This window comes from Macaca fascicularis, chromosome 17 (assembly GCF_037993035.2).
Source record: "Macaca fascicularis isolate 582-1 chromosome 17, T2T-MFA8v1.1".
Taxonomy (NCBI): domain Eukaryota; kingdom Metazoa; phylum Chordata; class Mammalia; order Primates; family Cercopithecidae; genus Macaca; species Macaca fascicularis.
This window is the reverse complement of record NC_088391.1, coordinates 10,202,077-10,217,216: the sequence shown is the minus strand read 5'-3', so window position 1 is coordinate 10,217,216 and position 15,140 is coordinate 10,202,077. Positions and strand designations below refer to the sequence as shown.

Below are 15,140 nucleotides of genomic sequence, written 5' to 3'. Positions count from 1 at the left end.
GCCCGCCGCTCCCGGGGCCGCGTGCCCACCCGCGGCGCTCGCCCTCCCTGCTCTTCCCCACTTTCTGCCCCCACCTCCGCCCGCCCCACCTTCCCCCCTTCCCCCGCTTTCCCCTCTCCCACCTCCTCCTTCCCGCCCCCACCTCCACTTTCTCTCCCCTCCCACATCCCTCGTCTGCCCCTTCCCCCTCCTTCCCGCCCCACCTCTCCCTGCTCCTCTCCCTCCTCCTCCCCTCCGCTCCTCTACTTTCCACCTCCTCCGCCCTCCCCCACCTGCCCCCCGCTCCCCTCACCACCCCTCTTTCCCCACTCCGCTCCCCCGGCGGCGGGCGGCTCCCTGGCTCCGGCGTGTACAGATTTGGGCAGAATGTGGTTCCAAGGCTCTCGGTCAAGAATTCAGAGGAGGAAAGTTTGCTGGCGGCGCCGCGGCTCACACCACTCCCCGCCCCGGGGACTGTCCTCCAGGCCGGGCCGCGCCGCCGGTGCTTCCCTTCCCGGAGCCTTCGCTCTTCCCCGGGAAGGCCCGGCCTTACATAAGGGCCCGTGCGCCCGCCCCAGCCCCGGGGGCAGCGCGCTGTGCTCTGCTCAGTTTAACAAATATTCTGCTCCTGAAACTTAGTACCGATAAAAAGGGCAGCGGTCCGTTTTATTTTAGACAGAAAAATGAGGGCGCAAAAGGGGACTGAGAGGGAGAGAGGCCAGAGAACAAGACAGCAGGTTCGTGTTGGTGGCAGGTGGATGGATAGAAGGTTCCTTGAGAGCGGAATTTCCTATTTGGATGCCTGTGCAGAGGGAGGTGGCTGTAAAGATCGGGTAGCCTTGATAACGCCAAGGTGGCCTGGACAACAGAAGCCCGGGGAAGGAAACGGGGCGGGACTTATGCCGCCAGAAAGGATGATCGCTATCCGCGTCCATAGTGGGACACGCGCCTGAGCGAGGGCGCGTGTAGCGGAGATGGGGTATGGGTCATGTGCAGGGAGCATAATGCCTGCGTCTCCAGCGGCAGGCCTGGCCTACAGCAGGCACACCATAAACAGCTAACACGTGGGCACTGAGCTTAAACTTTGCCAGCTTGGTTGCATTTAATCCTTAGAACAATTGAGCCCTCCTTACTCCCATTTTACACACGGGGAGACTGAGACCTGGATGGGCTAAGTGACTTGGCCATGACCACACAGCTCTTTGCAGCCGATGAGGACTCAAACCTCAGACTCCAAAACTCATGCTATGGGACAACTTCGTATTTGGGAGGCGTAATACAAAAGGGTTCAGCTTTGGGGCAGAGTGAAGGGACACCGCGTTTGGAGGATAGGCAGGTAGGCTTGCCGCAGGTGGATATGTATGTCCCTACAGTTCTCTCACGCTCACATTTCACCATGGACACAGCGGATCTTTACCCCTCAGGACGTTCCTGAGGCGGGTTCATTAGCCCGAGTTTCTGAAATCCTCTACTTCCTCCACAGTGGGTACTTGAAGAGCTGTCCTCTCTGGTTAACCCAAGTCTCTTTGTGGCTCTTCAGGGAAATTCCCTGTGCCCAAACAAGACTGGTATCCATGTGCAGAGTTACTGGACTCCCCAACGGGATTAAAAACAATTCCCCAAATTCCCGTTCTTCTGGGAATTCGTGGGATTCCTGGCCCACACAGCATTTTATAAGGGGCCTAACCTGGAGCCTAAGGATGTGGGTATCCAGGAGTAATGATGATGGGACATTCTTAGTCTAGTGTGAATGTATGTCCCTTTGCTGCTGCTCCCCAGCAACTATGAAACACACCTGATACTGTTAGGCCCCTCCGATAGTTTCTTTTTAAACGGTTTCGAGATCCCACTAAGGATGTTTTTTTTTTTTTTTTTGCTTCAGTTGCTATTTTTACTACCACTTAACATCTACACACTCATACGAACCCAGAAGACACCCTAATCCTCCCCAAAAGTGAGAAAGATTTGACATCCCAGCCTGCTAAGGAAGTCAGTGGGAAGCCTGGTTCTCAAATCAAATGTCTACACGTGTTCCCATAGAGCACAGAGAAATCGGCGTTCGTCGTGTGGTGGGATAATACCTTAGGGTGCTATCTGATAGTTCATTTATTTCTAAACTAGTGTAGCCGCCATATTGATAATTAAATATCCCGTAGGAGCTCTGGGAGGGTCTCCTTGTGTTATCCCTTCTCCATTTTTTTAAGGGTAAAAACTGAAGCCGCCAAAAGGCTTACTATACCACACAACACCCAAGCCTTGTTTTGGGGCATGGGGACAGTGGATCTATGGCTCCTCAGGATGCCAACCAAGCGAAGAAGGAAGCCAGCTCTACTCAACAGCTCCTACAAAGGAAGGACCACAGGGGAGGGGCTTCAGTGGTTCCAGGCAACTGCTTCATTCACAACAGAATGACCATTTTCTCCAGCATGGCCAACTATCCCTAGTCTTTTTGTCACGACAGCCTAGAAGGCAGAAGCTAGAGCCAAGGCTGCTGCTAAGGAATTCCTACTCTTACTGGGGCCTAATGTCAGGCTTTCCTTATATTGTAGAGGGGGCCCTGGAGGATAGTTAGAGACTCTCTTCCTGCTGGGCTCTGAAGAGGAGCACGAGGATCTGGTGAGCAAAGTGAAGCAAAGCTTAATGCAGTGCCTGCAGCTGACAGCCCAGTTCCCTACTGCACGCAGTTGGCTCAGGGCTGTCCCCCACCTTGGAGCTTCTTGCCACTCACGGGCTACCCTGCACACACTACTTACTGCCCAGGCCTGTCTGCCGCCACAGTACCCTGTGCCGGAGACCTTTCCTGGCCTCTGCTGGATCCCAGGCCTAGTATCATTCCTGGGGACCCCAGAGGCAAGTCCAGGCTATTATGTTCTGGGAAAACAATGGACAGTGTACATGTTTGCCTTTTGACGTAGATAAATGATACCTGGATCCCAAGTCTGGCTCTGGGGCAGGGGAGCTTCAGGCCTGGCTACGGCAGAACACTGAAGGAGGTACTCTGCGTTTTCACCACCTCTTAAATCATCTGAGAGAGAGAGAGAGAGCCACTTACTTTCACATGCACAAGCTGCCGCTGGCTCTGTCACAAGAAGATGAACTACAAGTAATAAAATCAAGATGAAGTTCTGTGTAAATCTTTCCAGCTTACAAAAATTGTAGAAAGTTGAAGATGAAAGGGATATTAAAGAGCATCTCATTCTACCTCCTCATTTTACAGCTATAAGAACCGAGGCCCAGGGAGGGGGACTGGGGAAGCCGCCATCACACAGCTGCTCCTTGGCAGGGGTTGTGCTGACTTTCTGTGGCTGTTGCCATTACACCCGGCATCTTTTGACTTTTGAAAACAGTGAAGGAGAAATCAGTTCTCCCAGCATCTTCACCTCCCACAACGTTTATTGTTTCCAGCTGTTAAAAATTGGCCCTTTAAAAATGAGTCGCCCTGCCAGTCACAGAGGGTCACCGCGGTGGGCAGTGCTGATTTAGAGGGCGGCAGAACAGGGAGGTGATCGGAGGCATAATTGCCAGTCTGCTCCCTGGCACCTGGGGATTTCTGTCATTCAAGTCCCTGGGTGTGTGCCCTCAGCAAATACTAACCCACAGAGTCAATTGCTAACTGCAGTCATCTGTGCATTTGCCCTCTGGGGATGGAAAGCCAGAAGAAATGCCATTTCCTAGTCTAGTTGGCCTTGGATGAGAATATGTTTTTGCCTAATGGAAGCCTTCGGAAAGTGAATAATGTGTATTTAGGACCTACAGTGCTCCCCAGGATGCTGTAAGGGACCTGGTTATAAAGAAAAAAACCTCACAGATAACCATCTTGGCTTTGTCTTTGTCTGAGTTAAGTCCTTTTGGTTGGAAGTAATCAACTTGAGCTGACTTAAGCATTAAGGGACATACAAGAGTACAGCGGTATCTCATGAAGTGCAAGGGCAGATGGCCTCAAGGTAGCCCGAGAAGCTGCTAGGAACCTAGGCAGTCCACCTTCTCCAGCTTTCTTCTCTGCTTCATGTCTCTGCAATCTACTTTCTTCTCTGTGAGTAGCTGGGCGGAGGATAATCCCTCAACAACTATCACATCTACATCTTCTCTCCTCAAGAGATTAGCCAAAGATGAGTGGCTGTCCTCAGTCCAATACCAGATTCCTGGGAAAGGGAATTTGGTTGTCCAGCCTGGGTCAGGTGCACAGCTTGATCCAATCAGGTGTGCCCGGGAGAGGATTCCCTGAGACAGGTACATCTGGGGACACTCATCCTCATGAATGACCGAAGGACAGTTCTCCAGGAAAGAAGAGAGAAGAGCGGAGGTCAGACATTTCAAATGTGTATTATAGGCAACACATTAGTTACTGATATAGAAAAATGGCAATGTCTAAGTAGGGGGCTTGAGAAACAGTTCAAACACTGTAGAGATTTTGATTATTTGCCTAACTTCCGGGATGATAAATTGTCTATTATGGAGCTGTATCTTTGTTTTGTTTTGTTTTGTTTTGTTTTGTTTTGTTTTGAGACAGAGTCTTGCTCTATTGGCAAGGCTGGAGTGCCGTGGCGTGATCTCGGCTCACCACAACCTCCGCCTCCCAGGTTCAAGCAATTCTCCTGCCTCAGCTTCCTGAGTAGCTGAGATTACAGGCGCCCACCACCACTGCCGGCTAATATTTGTATTTTTAGTAGAGATGGGGTTTCACCATGTTGGCCACGCTAGTCTGGAACTCCTGACCTCAAGTGATCCGCCCTTCTCAGCCTCCCAAAGTGCCAGAATTATAGGCGTGAGCCACCATGCCCTGCCAGAGCTGAGCTGAATCTTTTGTGTGTGTGTGGAGAGGGATGGAGTTTCGCTTTTTCGCCCAGGCTGGAGTGCAGTGGCACAATCTTGGCTCACTGCAACCTCCGCCTCCCAGGTCCAAGCGATTCTCGTGCCTCAGCCTCCCCAGTAGCTGGGATTACAGGCATGTGCCACCACGCCCGGGTAATTTTTGTATTTTTAGTAGAGACAAAGTTTCACCATGTTGGCCAGGACCTCAAGCGATCCACCCACCTCAGCTTCCCAAAGTGCTGGGATTACAGGCATGAGCCACCGTGCCCAGCCAATCTTTTCATGTAGTAGATTTCTTGCAATGTAACCCCTATCCTCTGGGCTTTGTGTAAAAAGTGCATTCAGACAATCTGAGGAGTGTCTTAATTTTTTATGTGACTATCATATATATTTTCATCCTGTTGAGGTGTGTTTGCTAGGTGGATATTGAACTCAAAATCAAAGTATAATTTTAAACTTGTGTTGAAATATATGTGTATAAGCATATGTGCACAATTACCTATATTGTTAAACACCCAACCTGCTTTCCAAAGGATTTGAAGCAACGTCCAGTAAAAACACAGAAGAAGTATGGCCAAGAGCTGTTAACACCAAAAAAAGTAGTACAGGGCAAGTCGCAAACAGATTGCAGTTGAGGAAAGCTGCAAAGGACTATAATGCCAGGCCTGAAGTGATTGCTAAATGTAGCTCTGAACTTTCTGACATTCAAAGCCAAAAATAGATGTATTTTATTATTTAAACAGTGTCTACTCTGAGGTCCTCAAAACGCTTTCAGGGGGTCCACAGATCAAAACCATTTTCATAATAACACCAAGACACTGTTTGCAACTTTCATTGTCATTCTCTTAGGAGTGTACAGTGGAGTTTTCCAGAAGGTACATGCCGTGTTCATCACCACAGATTAAATGCAGAAACAGACATGAGGATCTAGCTGTCTCCTACTAAGCCAGACGTTCAGGACATTTAAAAGTGTAAAACAGTGCCACTCTTCTCAATAACTTTTTTGTTTTGGAAAATATATCTTTCATAAAATATTAATTATGTTGATATATTATGGGTTTGTTGTTATTTTAAATGATAAATAATTTTCTGATTTAATTTCTATGACTGTAAATATTGATGGATATATCCTGTATAAGCAAAAAGTCTTTGGGGTTCTCAACTATTTTTAAGCGTGTAAAGGGGTCATTAGAGAACTGTTCCTCAAGAATATTAGTGTTATTTAAAGAGCTTCTGCACAGAAAAAGAAACTATCAACAGAGTAAACAAACTACAGAATGGGAGAAAATATTTGCAAACTGTGCATCTGACAGGGGGCTAATATCCAGACTCTATAAGGAACTTAAACAATTCAATGAGTAAAAAATAATTAACCCCATTAAAAAGTGGGCAAAAGACATGAACAGACACTTCTCAAAAGAAGACATACAAGCAGCCAACAAACACGAAAAAATGCTCAACATCACTAATCATCAGAGAAATGCAAATTAAAACCACAGGGAGATACCATCTCACTGTAGTCAGAATGGCTATTATTAAAAAGTAAAAAAAAAAAAAAGATGCTGTTGAGGCTGTAGAGAAAATGTAATGCTTATACATTGTTGATGAGAACATAAATTAGTCCAGCCACTGTGGAAAGCAGTTTGGAGATTCTTCAGAGAACTTAGAACTACCATTTGACCCAGCAGTCCCATTACTGGGCACATACCCAAAAGAAAACAAATCTTTCCACCAAAAAGACACATGTGCTCGTATGTTCACTGCAGCACTATTCACAATAGCAAAGCCATGGAATCAATCTAGGAGTTCATCAATGATGGATTGGATAAAGGAAATGTGGTACACATACATCATGAAATATTGCCCAGCCGTAAAAAAGAACGAAATCATGTCCGTTGCAGCAACATGGATGCAGCTGTAAGCTGTTAGCCCAAGTGAATTAATGCAGGAACAGAAAACCAAATCCTGCATTTTCTCACTTATAAGTGGGGGCTAAACATTGAGTACACATGGACATAAAGATGGAAACAACAGACACTGGAGACTACTAGAGGGAGGAGAAAGGGAGAGAGGAGAAAGGGAGGGAGGAGAAAGGGAGGGAGTCAAGGGCTGAAAAACTACCTATTAGGTACCATGCTCACAACCTCAGTGATGGGATTAACTGAATCCCAAACCTCAGTGTCACATAATATACTCATGTAACAAACCTGTGTATGTACCCTCTGAATCTAAAATAAAGGTTGAAATTATTTTTTAAAAAAAGAATATAACTATTATTTAATCATCTGTATCAGTCCATTCTCACAATGCTATATATTAATAAAACTACTTGAGACTGGGTAATTTTTAAGGAAAAGAGTTGACTCACAGTTCTGCGTGGCTGGGGAGGCCTCAGGAAACTTACAATTATGGTGGAAGGGGAAGCTTGCAAGGCATGTCTTACATGGTAGCGGGAGAGAGAGAGAGAGCAAGTCAGGGGGTTGGCGGGAAAGTGCCACACTTTTAAACCATCAGATCTCGTGAGAACTCACTATCACACCATAAAGGAAACTGGACCCGTTATCCAGTCACCTACCAGGTCCCTCCCCTGACACATAGGGATTGCAATTCGAGATGAGATTTGGATGGGGACAAGAGCCAAACCATATCATGCATCTGAGATGCTGATTTTGCCCCCCATCCCCCAATTTTTTCCAAAAGACATTGATCTACACTTGATCCCCTACAAAACTGAAAGTATTTTAGGAATAGATGAAGCAGCATTTTTATGCACATATATTCATTTATTCCTCATTCTATCTGCTCAAAACGTATTTATTCAGCACCTTTTTTTTGTTTGTTTGTTTTGTTTTTTGAGACGGAGTCTCGCTCAGTTGCCCACGCTGGAGTGCAGGGGCGCGATCTTGGCTCACTGCAACCTCCACCTCCTGGATTCAAGCAATTCTCTGTCTCAGCCTCCCAAGTAGCTGGGATTACAGGCTCCCACCACCAAGGCCGGCTAATTTTTTTTTGTATTTTTAGTAGAGACGGGGTTTCACCATCTTGGCCAGGCTGGTGTTGAACTCCTGACCTTGTGATCCACCAGCCTCGGCCTCCCAAAGTGCTGGGATTACAGGTGTGAGCCACCGCACCCGGCCTATTGATCACCTTTTATACATATGCCAGGTATAGTGCTTGACTCTGGGAATAGAGTGAAGGGCAAGGCACACATGAGCCTTGGCCTCATGAAGATTATGATCTGCTTGCAAAGGAACAACAGTATGACTTAAAAATAATATAGGGTCAATGTAAAATTAATCCAGATGGAAACTGCTTTTGTTTGTCTTCACATAAACTACCAGTTTTTTTAAAAACCTGCTACCAGTTTTGCTGAGTCTGAAGGCTTAAGGTCAAGGAATTTCTAAGCAGGAGAACATCATGTGCCAGGTATTGAATTTACTGGTGATGTAAGTTACAGCAGCCCTATTCTCTTATTGTGTTTAAAGGTATGGTATGTTTTGAGAAAATTCAGCCTAGGTAAACAAAAATTCATGTGAGAAAGTATTACACTTGTATTAAAAAATTTTTTTCATTTTGGAAATATTAGACTTATGGAGGGGGTGATCAATAACTTTATTGATTGAATGATTGAGCGGTTCATTGTATATTTAAAACATGATTCAAGGCCGGGCGCAGTGGCTCATGCCTGTAATCCCAGCACTTTGGGAGGCTGAGGTGGGTGGGTCATAAGGTCCGGAGATTCACCGTCTCTACTAAAAAATACAAAAAATTAGCTAGGTGTGGTGGCGGGTGCCTGTAGTCCCAGCTACTCGGGAGACTGAGGCAGGAGAATGTTGTGAACCTGGGAGGCGAAGCTTGCAGTGAGCCGAGATCACGCCACTGCACTCCAGCCTGGGTGACAGAGCGAGACTCCATCTCAAAAAAAACAAACAAAAAAGAAACATGATTCAGATGATCCCAGTTGACTCAGTTTATCAGTTATATGTATAATACATTTAGAAAAACAAAACTGTACCTCACAGTTGCAGTAGAAAAGAAGGAAGCATGCTTCCAGGGTGGCTAGTGTCTGCTGCTAGGCAAGCCCCAGAATGGAAGGAAAAGTCTAGAGGCAGTAAAAGAGCAGCGCCAAAGAAAATATGAACTTCAAAGTTTAAGTGGAACTTAATTTCTTTGACAGCATCATTGAGCAGGTCAAGGCAGTGCATATAAATTTCAGTAAGACATTATACAAAAATCTTTTATAGCGTTCTTGTTGATTAGCTAATGGAGAGATGTAGGGTAGATCATGGTATAATTAGATTGATTTGCAGCTAGCTGGTTGAACAATCATTTCCCAAAAGTCTTGGTAATGGATCCATTTCAACTTTGAGGGGGTTCTTTATAGGCTTACCACAGGGCTCTAGCTTAAGCCTCACTCAGTACAATATTGTTGTAAGTCATATGCTGGTGAAATCTGCTGTTGACACACAGATAAGAGGAATAGCTTATATATTAAGATGCTAGGACCAGAGTCCAAAAACATTTGAAAAGACTGGAACAATGTGTCAAGTTTAATAAGATAGAGTTTAATAGGATAGCAGTCCACATTCTGGCCCCTAAAAACTCTCTGAACAAGTTCATGATGTTTGGAACATGGCATATTTAAACGACATCAGAATGAGGCAAATATATAAACATATCTGAGTCAGGTCCAGTGGCTCATATATATAGTCCAAGCTACTTGGGAGGCTGAGGCGGCAGGCTTGTTTGAGTGCAGCCTGGGCAACATAGTGAGGCCTCACCTCTTAAAAAAATAAATAAATAAATAAAGGTATCTGTAAGGACTTTGCTATGAGTAGGCCACCACTTGATTTATAGGATGAGGTTTCCTGAAGCTTCTTGATGTCAGTAGGTCTTAGGCCAGGGGACAGGAGGGCGAGGTTGTGGAAGAAACCTGCATAGAAAGAATGGTTTAAGAATGCAATATGCGCCCATGCGGTGGCTCACACCTGTAATCCCAGCACTTTGGGAGGCCGAGGTGGGTGGATCACGAGGTCAGGATATCAAGACCATCCTGGCTAATTTGGTGAAACCCGTCTCTACTAAAAATACAAAAAATTAGCCGGGCTTGGTGGCAGGCGCCTGTAGTCCCAGCTACTCGGGAGGCTGAGGCAGGAGAATCACTTGAACCTAGGAGGCAGAGGTTGCGATGAGCACCACCACACTCCAGCCTGAGTGACAGAGCAAGACTCCATCTCAAAAAAAAAAAAAAAAAAAAAAAAAAAAAAAAAAAAAAAAAAGGTGCAATATGGAAAAGAAAACAGCAAACTCAATAAATGACTTTCTAAAATGCAATGGGAGGCCTCAGAATGTATTAACAGAAATATAATGTCCAGAATAAAGGAGGGGATGGTCCTACTTTACTCTCTGCCAGTTAGGCCCCACCTGGAATACTGGAGGCAATTCCGAGTGACTACCTTTTACAGAGACTTTGACTAGCTAAATATATACAGAGAACACAGCAATTAAGATGGAAAGGGTCTTGAAATCATGTCATGTCCCTGCTTTCAAAGTGTGACCCTGCTGGCTCCCTCTCAGAGCTCGCTTCCTACCTCTTTCCCCTCACTGTTTCCTCTCCACTGTCTCCGTGATGGCCTTGCTGGTATTCCCCAGACATCAAACATTTATCATTGCAAGGCCTTTTTTTTTTCTCCCCAGATATTGACATGGCTCTTTCCCTCAGTTCAGGAGAGTTTTCCCGAAAGTCAGGTCTTTGTCCAAATGTTATGTCCTCAGTAGGACCTCTCTTACCTCCCAACCTAAAGCAACAGTCTCATTCCCAGTTTCTTTACCCTGCCTTTCCTTCTGTGTGTGTATCACTACCTGACATTACATTATAAATGTACCTATTGAACTGTTTATTTGCTGTCTTCCTCAATAGAATATATGTTCCAGGAGGGCTGTGGCTTTGTTTTCCTCTTCCATCCTTCAGCCATCCTAGGTACACAATAAACAACTTTTTTTTTTTTTTTTCCTTTTGAAATAGGGTCTCACTTTGTCACCCAGGCTGGAGTGCAGTGGTGTGATCTCACCTCTCTGCAGCCTCGACCTCCTGGGCTCAAGCGATTCTCCCACCTCAGCCCCGTAAGTAGCTGGGACTACAGGCATGTGCCACCACGCCCAGCCAATTTTTTGTATTTTTTGTAGAGATGGGGTTTCACTATGTTGCCCAAGCTAGTCTAGAACTCCTGAGCTCAAGCGATTTGCCTGCCTCGGCTTCCCAAAGTGCTAGGATTACAGATTACAGGCATAAGCCATGGTGCCCAGTCCTCAGTAAGGATTTATTTATTTATTTATTTATTTATTTATTTATTTATGTATTTAGAGACAGTGTCTTGCTCTGTCACCCAGGCTGGAGTGCAGTGGTGTGACCCTGGCTCACTGCAACCTCTGCCTCCCAGGTTCAAGTGATTCTCCTGCCTCAGCCTCCGAGTAACTGGGATTACAGGCGTGCACGAGTAGGTTCAGCTAATTTTTGTATTTTTCGTAGAGGCAGGGTTTCATCATGTTGGCCAGGCTGGTCTCGAACTCCTGACCTCAAGTGATCCACGTGCCTCGGCCTCCCTAAGTGCTGAGATTACAGGCATGAGCCACCATGCCCAGCCACAATTAGCAATTTTTGATGAACTTAAGGAATAAAACGAGTCCATACTGCAAATCTACAAAAGGAAAGCCTCTAAGAGATTCAAACACGTAGGGGAGCTACTTTGTGAAAGAGGTTTTTCCCACATGGCCAGGATAGAATGATGAGTGGGCACTCAAGGAAAAAAGATTTGAGACTCTCTGGCTCTGTGGAAAAAAAAAAAAAACATTTCTAAGAGTTGGAAAGGGTGGGTCCCTTGGGGTGTCCCTGCCACTGGTTGTACTTGCATGGATTTGAGAAAACCACTCGTCAGGGATACTGTTTGGTTTCTGAATTAGATAATACTTAACACTTTTTCCTATTCTAAAATTTTATGAGATTTTCACAGGTTAGGCCACCTCTTTCTTATTAAAAAGTAGTTTTAAAATTTGGTCTGCTGAAGTAATTTTCCTATGTGAACACACCTTCAATGTTTTAAATGTGACCATGGATTCAATTTATAGAAAATATGCTCGTTTTCTGAAGCATGGTTTGAACTATATGAGATTTAGAGGAGGAAGATTTTGGTTTCATGAGAAGTATGTATCACTCTGAGGGCATCTTAAGAATGATCAGGATGTACCTAGTTTTTTTTTAATCTACATAACCAGTGTGCTCACCACCCTTATAAATAGTCATAAATGTTGCTTTCTGGGTATCTTTCTAGATAAGACATTGTGTCTGTTCCAAGGAGAATGCTTTTAGCACTCAACAGCTGAGAAAGGAAATGAATTATCCCATTGTAACTACTAGGGCAACTTAGGTAGTCAGTCATACCTTGGTATGAACAGACAGACAAAAGAATAAACAAGATTCTGCTATGTTTTTTCAACGAGGAGGAAGTTTTTCCTCCCTCCCTCCCTCCCTCCCTCCCTTCCTTCCCTCCTTCCTTCCTTCCTCCCTCCCTTCCTTCCTTCTTTCTTTTTGTGAGTCGGAGTGTCACCCAGGTTGGAGTTCAGTGGCGCAATCTCAACTCACTGCAACCTCCGCTTCCCAGGTTCAAGCACTTCTCCTGCCTCAGCCTCCCAAGTAGCTGGGACTACAGGCACGCACCACCACACCTGGCTAGTTTTTTGTATTTTAGTAGAAACGGGGTTTCACCGTGTTGCCCAGGCTGGTTGGGAACTCCTGAGCTCAGGCAATCCACCCACCTGGGCCTGCTAAAGTGCTGGGATTACAGGCGTGAGTCACTGCGCCCGGCCCCCCCCCCCCCCCGCCCTTTTTAAAAAATTAAATAGCACTAAATGTTTAATACTAACGCAGATCTCGGAGGAAACTGAACAGGGGTCTGGTGTTTTTATAAAGCAAACAGACAAACAAAATAAGTGTTTGTAGAGGACTCTGTGTTTTTGACTTACAGGAAAACGGACAGAATATCAGTGCAGAAGGACTCCGGGCAGCGCCCAGCTCAGATCTCCAGCAGTGACTCACTCCCACAGTCCTCAAGCAGGCCAGGAGCTGTGATACCGCCCGAAATGTGTCGTGGGAATTTGTGGTTATTTCTCTGGCGATGTGATGAGATTTTTGCTGCCTAAAAACCCCAGAGGTTAGAACCACATGGCTAGTGTTCTGTTAACCTAGTAAGTGAGAAAAGAAAGTCTTTCCTGGAATTCTGAATTTTAAAAACTTATTTCAAAAAGCAAGCAAAAAAGCCCAAACATAATGTTAGCACATTAAAAACAAGCAAACAACAACAACAACAAAAACCCAACAAAACCTGAGCTACATAAAGGTAGACACGGTGCTATCAGCCAGATACTAGAACAGTTTCATGAGAAAGGAAGGAAAGTATGAGGATGTTTGACACCAGTTTCAAGTGTTACTATTAAATGAAGTGAAAAGGTCCAAAGAAATGCAAACCCGGCATTACCCCTGTTCTAACGAGAGGCAAAGTGTGCACTCTTGGTATGAGAGAGGATTTCCCGCTCTGGTGTCTTGTATTTTCAAGTACTGAGCACCAGGAGTCACCTTGTCGCCTGATAACTCATTTCTTCGGTGATGTGGGTAGCCAAGGCAGGGTCTGAGTCCTTGGTCACTACTGAACCCCCGCTACAGGCCTGGCACCCGGGAGATGATCAGTAGGCATTCGTTGAATAAAATAATAGAAGTGACTACTCCTGGCCTGACTTCTGCCTAACAGGCTGCCGTCATTACCCAATAAATGGGCCTCTTTCAAAACAGGACACGTTAGGAAATGGAATTTCCCTAAAAGGAAAAGCCAGTAGGGTGCCAGGCCCCTTTCGCTATGCTTTCTGAGAAGGTGAGAAGGAGAAAGACGGGAAAGGGGAGAAAACTTCCCAGGGTGATGGGTCCTGCATTGCCCTTTGATCTTGGGTTTGAGAAGTGACCCGACTCTCCTGGCCATAAAACCCCAGAAACAAGAGCCAGTAGGTTTGGAGGCCGGCAAGGCATTTCCTCCCCACGTGACGAGGTGGCTCCTCTCCGCGCCCGCCGCAGCGCGCGCAGCTGCCGGCATTTCAAAGGTGAGGACCGGCAGCCTTGTGGCTGGGCCGCCGTGCGCTCGGGGCGCGGGCGGGCAGGGGGCGGTGCCCGCTCCGGCTCTCGCCGTCCCTCCCCTGCCCGTCTCCTCCTCCTCGCGCCTCCATTTGGTGAACTCACAATAGGTTCCCAAGCCAGGAAAGAGACACCTGCCGGTGGCAGGCAGCAATGCGGGGCCCGCGAGCCCTCGCGACACGCAGTCCAGGCCGAGGCCCGCCCGGGAGAACCGAGCAGAGCGGGCCGCGCCGGGACTGCACGCGCTTCTCCTTTGCAAGCCGGTTCTTCATTCAGCTTCCAAGGACACAACATGATCTCATCTTTGAACGCCTTTCCAAACATCTTACAACAGGCATAGGTTCACGTATGGGGGACCCCAAATGTCCCGCCAGCCTGGCCCCCCACGCTGACCGTTCCCGGAGCTGCTGGGCCAAGAGAACACAAGAGCGTTATATATAACACAAGAGAGTATATATATAACATATGTATATGGCCTGGTGCAGTGGCTCACCCCTGTAATCCCAGCGAACATTTCCCCATCCTCTGCTTTAGGCAATGACCCTATACTAGCGCTTGTGTCTGTGTGTGGTGTGTGTGCTTGTGCGTGTGAGAGAATGTGTGGACTTGAAAGTGACCAGCTATATTAGCAGTCACAGTGAGAGAAGCAAGCGTCAGATGAGAACACAGGAGAGGAGAGAGAGAGAAGAAAAAGGAAGGAAGGAGGGAGGGAAGGAGGGAGGGAGGGAGGGAAGGAAGGAGGGAGGGAGGGAGGGAGGGAGGGAGGAAGGAAGGAACGAAGGAAGGAAGGAAGGAAGGAAAGGAGGGAGGGAGGGAGAGAGAAAGAAAAGGGAAGGAAAGAAAGAAAACGAAATGCAATAAGAACACCGTAAGGACAACTTCTATGAGCTGGGACCCTGGGAGCCCAGTTTGGTTGGAAAGGCAGGACTAACCTCATAATTATAATCACTGACTTTCATTGCCACCGAGTACTAGAAGAAAGAGCTCCATGAAGGCTGGAGAAGCAAAGTCTTCTGGACTTTACAGGCTAACTGGTCTAGGGGTAGTGTCTTCAAAATGGGGTCACCTGGGAGAGAGGAAAGTTTAAAGGATGGCCCAGTTCACTGAGGAAGTAAGTGTGGTGAGAGAAGATCAGACAGACTAGGGGAGGACAAAAATTCCAAAAGCATACAGG

At 46.5% G+C, this 15,140-nt stretch overlaps 1 long non-coding RNA gene across 1 annotated transcript; it reads right to left on the bottom strand.

The window, feature by feature from the left end:
- Positions 1–9,338: 9,338 nt before the first annotated feature.
- LOC135968081 (uncharacterized) lies at positions 9,339–13,029 on the bottom strand. Its single transcript, XR_010582536.2, has 2 exons — positions 12,811–13,029; positions 9,339–9,724 (listed from the first exon to the last, which is right to left on the bottom strand). It is a non-coding gene; the product is annotated as an uncharacterized lncRNA (long non-coding RNA).
- Positions 13,030–15,140: the final 2,111 nt, after the last annotated feature.